This window comes from Bos indicus, chromosome 1 (assembly GCF_029378745.1).
Source record: "Bos indicus isolate NIAB-ARS_2022 breed Sahiwal x Tharparkar chromosome 1, NIAB-ARS_B.indTharparkar_mat_pri_1.0, whole genome shotgun sequence".
In the NCBI taxonomy this organism is placed as follows: domain Eukaryota; kingdom Metazoa; phylum Chordata; class Mammalia; order Artiodactyla; family Bovidae; genus Bos; species Bos indicus.
This window is the reverse complement of record NC_091760.1, coordinates 106,159,063-106,164,105: the sequence shown is the minus strand read 5'-3', so window position 1 is coordinate 106,164,105 and position 5,043 is coordinate 106,159,063.

The following is a 5,043-nucleotide window of genomic DNA, read 5'->3' as shown; positions in this document are numbered from 1 at the left end:
GTTCCTAGGACCACACTGAGTGCCAGTGGAAAAGAACAGTGCTATTTCAATGCCAGGAGGCTATCTCTGATGGCTCTTAACTTATGAGATGCAGACTAACTTGGTGTATTTTTTTTTCAAAGGTAGGGAGGGAAAATGAAAGGCCTACTTTTGCTCAATGAGAGATGCCTGCCTTTGCACCCCTTAAAGAGATTGATGGTTTGATGGGAATGGCTAAGGATCACATAATGCTACATGAGTTAAAGTAGAAGATTCTGAGGGAAGTTAAATGCATAAAAACAAACAAACAGATAATGTAGATGAATCAGATCTAGAGAAGCAGTAGGAAGTATTCAGGATGGTTGTAGCCCATAGGCGACAGGAACATTAAAAATGGATACATGATATCAGAAAGAAAATATAAGAAAGAGAACCTTTCTTATATGTGACCTCAAGTTTTCATGTAAAATGAAAATAATCTGTGTGTTGATTTTATATCCTGCAACTTTACTATAGTCATTGATTATTTCTAGTAATTTTCTGGTGGAATCTTTAGGGTTTTCTATGTAGAGGATCATGTCATCTGCAAATAGTGAGAGTTTTACTTCTTCTTTTCCAATTTGGATTCCTTTTATTTCTTTTTCTGCTCTGATTGCTGTGGCCAAAACTTCCAAAACTATGTTGAATAGTAATGGTGAAAGTGGGCACCCTTGTCTTGTTCCTGACTTTAGAGGAAATGCTTTCAATTTTTCACCATTGAGGATAATGTTTGCTGTGGGTTTGTCATATACAGCTTTTATTATACTGAGGTATGTTCCTTCTATTCCTGCTTTCTGGAGAGTTTTTATCATAAATGGATGTTGAATTTTGTCAAAGGCTTTCTCTGCATCTATTGAGATAATCATATGGTTTTTATTTTTCAATTTGTTAATGTGGTGTATTACATTGATTGACTTGCGGATATTGAAGAATCCTTGCATCCCTGGGATAAAGCCCACTTGATCATGGTGTATGATCTTTTTAATGTGTTGTTGGATTCTGATTGCTAGAATTTTGTTAAGGATTTTTGCATCTATGTTCATCAGTGATATTGGCCTGTAGTTTTCTTTTTTTGTGGCATCTTTGTCAGGTTTTGGTATTAGGGTGATGGCGGCCTCATAGAAATCCCTTGCATTCCTATACACTAATAATGAGAAAACAGAAAGAGAAATTAAGGAAACAATTCCATTCACCATTGCAACAGAAAGAATAAAATACTTAGGAATATATCTACCTAAAGAAACGAAAGACCTATATATAGAAAACTATAAAACACTGGTGAAAGAAATCAAAGAGGACACTAATAGATGGAGAAATATACCATGTTCATGGATTGGAAGAATCAATATAGTGAAAATGAGTATACTACCCAAAGCAATTTATAGATTCAACGCAATCCCTATCAAGCTACCAACAGTGTTCTTCACAGAGCTAGAACAAATAATTTCACAATTTGTATGGAAATACAAAAAACCTCGAATAGCCAAAGCGATCTTGAGAAAGAAGAATGGAACTGGAGGAATCAACCTACCTGACTTCAGGCTCTACTACAAAGCCACAGTTATCAAGACAGTATGGTACTGGCACAAAGACAGAAATATAGATCAATGGAATAAAATAGAAAGCCCAGAGATAAATCCATGCACATATGGACACCTTATCTTTGACAAAGGAGGCAAGAATCTACAATGGATTAAAGACAATCTCTTTAACAAGTGGTGCTGGGAAATCTGGTCAACCAGTTGTAAAAGAATGAAACTAGACCACTTTCTAACACCATACACAAAAATAAACTCAAAATGGATTAAAGATCTAAATGTAAGACCAGTAACTATAAAACTCCTAGAGGAGAAGATAGGCAAAACACTCTCTGACATACATCACAGCAGGATCCTCTATGACCCATCTCCCAGAATATTGGAAATAAAAGCAAAAATAAACAAATGGGACCTAATTAACCTTAAAAGCTTCTGCACATCAAAGGAAACTATTAGCAAGGTGAAAAGACAGCCTTCAGAATGGGAGAAAATAATAGCAAATGAAGCAACGGACAAACAACTAATCTCAAAAATATACAAGCAACTCCTACAGCTCAACTCCAGAAAAATAAATGAGCCAATCAAAAAATGGGCCAAAGAACTAAATAGACATTTCTCCAAAGAAGACATACAGATGGCTAACAAACACATGAAAAGATGCTCAACATCACTCATTATCAGAGAAATGCAAATCAAAACCACTATGAGGTACCATTTCACACCAGTCAGAATGGCTGCGATCCAAAAGTCTACAAATAATAAATGCTGGAGAGGGTGTGGAGAAAAGGGAACCCTCTTACACTGTTGGTGGGAATGCAAACTAGTACAGCCACTATGGAGAACAGTGTGGAGATTCCTTAAAAAACTGGAAATAGAACTGCCTTATGATCCAGCAATCCCACTGCTGGGCATACACACTGAGGAAACCAGAAGGGAAAGAGACACGTGTACCCCAATGTTCATCACAGCACTGTTTATAATAGCCAGGACATGGAAGCAACCTAGATGTCCATCAGCAGATGAATGGATAAGAAAGCAGTGGTACATATACACAATGGAGTATTACTCAGCCATTAAAAAGAAGACATTTGAATCAGTTCTAATGAGGTGGATGAAACTGGAGCCTATTATACAGAGTGAAGTAAGCCAGAAGGAAAAACATAAATACAGTATACTAACGCATATATAGGGAATTTAGAAAGATGGTAACAATAACCCGGTGTACGAGACAGCAAAAGAGACACTGATGTATAGAACAGTCTTATGGACTCTGTGGGAGAGGGAGAGGGTGGGAAGATTTGGGAAAATGACATTGAAACATGTAAAATATCATGTAAGAAACGAGTTGCCAGTCCAGGTTCGATGCACGATACTGGATGCTTGGGGCTAGTGCACTGGGACGACCCAGAGGGATGGTATGGGGAGGGAGGAGGGAGGAGGGTTTGGGATGGGGAGCACATGTATACCTGTGGTGGATTCATTTCGATATTTGGCAAAACTAATACAATTATGTAAAGTTTGGAAATAAAATAAAATTGAAAATAATCTAGGAGGGGGTATATTTTGGAAGATGTACTTTGTGGCAGTGTGGAATACAAAGGAAGTTTTAGGGTTTTTATATGTGTAAGAGATACAATCATAGGTGTCCTTGTGAACAAAAGATAATTAAAGATAGAAAAGTCTGTTTTCCTTTTGCAAGCTGTACATCTTCTCCTTAGGTCTTTTGTAGTAGACACTTTGAAGTTCCAAATCTCTGGGCCTGTAAAGCTTTAACTTTATTTCTGCTTATGATTTACTTAAAAAGGTTGGCTGACTTATTGGACCTGCAGAGAATAGCAAATTTGGTTTGGATATTACATTTCATTTCTTAAAAGTCCCATGTATCTCATTAGACTTACCTGTGAGTAAACTTGATGAAATATATGCTATGTTTATGCAACTTAAATAGGGAAAATATTTGTGGTCTTGCTTTAAATTAAGTGGAGTAATGAAAAGCATGAACAGGATATTAATGAGATCATTAGCATTTCTGGGAATAATGCAGTTTCAGTCAATATAGGATGATTATTTATGGTTGGATTTATCCATGAGGTAAAAGAAGCCAGGGTATCTATTCCAATGGAGGTTATAACTGGCCTTAATTAAAAAGTTAAAAAATATAGCAGTGATCTATGCTGCTGCTGCCGCCGCCGAGTCACTTCAGTCGTGTCCAACTTTGTGCGACCCCAGAGACGGCAGCCCACCAGGCTCCCCCGTCCCTGGGATTCTCCAGGCAAGAACACTGGAGTGGGTTGCCATTTCCTTCTCCAATGCATGAAAGTGAAAAGTGAAAAGTGAAAGTAAAGTCGCTCAGTCGTGTCTGACTCTTAGCGACCCCATGGACTGCAGCCTTCCAGGCTCCTCCATCCATGGGATTTTCCAGGCAAGAGTACTGGAGTGGGGTGCCACTGCCTTCTCTGGCAATGATCTATACTGAAGGTAAATTTATGGTGAGTCACTCAGTCGTGCCCGACTCTTTGCAACCCCATGGACAGTAGCCTGCACCAAGCTCCTCCGTCCATGGGATTTTCCAGGCAAGAGTACTGGAGTGGGTTGCCATTTTCTTCTCCATGAAATTATTTGGAGCATGTTATGTGGGAGGGCAGTTTAACTTTTTCCTTCACATTTTCTTCTTGAGTTAATTAAGTATAAAATGTCAGGTGCTAGTGCTTAGATTTTAGACAATAGATTGGACTTAAAACACTAAGGACTATTACTAGTGTTTTATTTGGTTTTGCAGCAAAAACAAACTTTAAAATGATAGTGTGTTTAGAAGTGTTTTTTGTAGCCCTAGGTTTTTAGGATTCAGTTCCTAGAGTTGTGGAGATGTAACTTTGATCTAGAGAGATGTTACTTTTTTAAAGAAAATTTTGTTTGTTAAATTTGACTGATGAATGATAAAGCTTATAAAGAAAATGAGGTTTGCAAATGCATGATTTGTGCATAATGTCTCAAATTACACTTAATTTTGTAAGAAATATTGGGCTTTTTCCCCCTTAGAATATAACAAATTTAATTAAGGTTCTTGTTAAATCTTAGCCTTCTATGATAAAAAGAGAATGAGAAACTTCAGATACATAAAAAGTCATTCAAGTAAGTTTCATAGAAATGATTCTAACAGGATCTGCAATGGCTGTGGACTTGGTGGCTCCTCTCTGAAAGTCAGCCTGAATCACTAATATTTGTGATTCCCTTTTGTCTTGGAGTTCTTTGGGCAGATACCTCAAGGAGGAGTAATAATTAAAAGTTGGGGTGTGTGGTAGGAGAATAGAAGAAAAGAAGTTGAAGGAATTTGAATAAGGCGAAGTAAAGCTCCCAGACAGCAGGTTAACAAGGCACCAGCTAATGATGACCTAATTTCAACTTGTAGGTTTAGCTTGAAAGTTTGTGGCAAAAAAAAAAAAAAAGTAAAAACAGCTAGTAGTGGTCTCTTGACTAGATGAAAGAG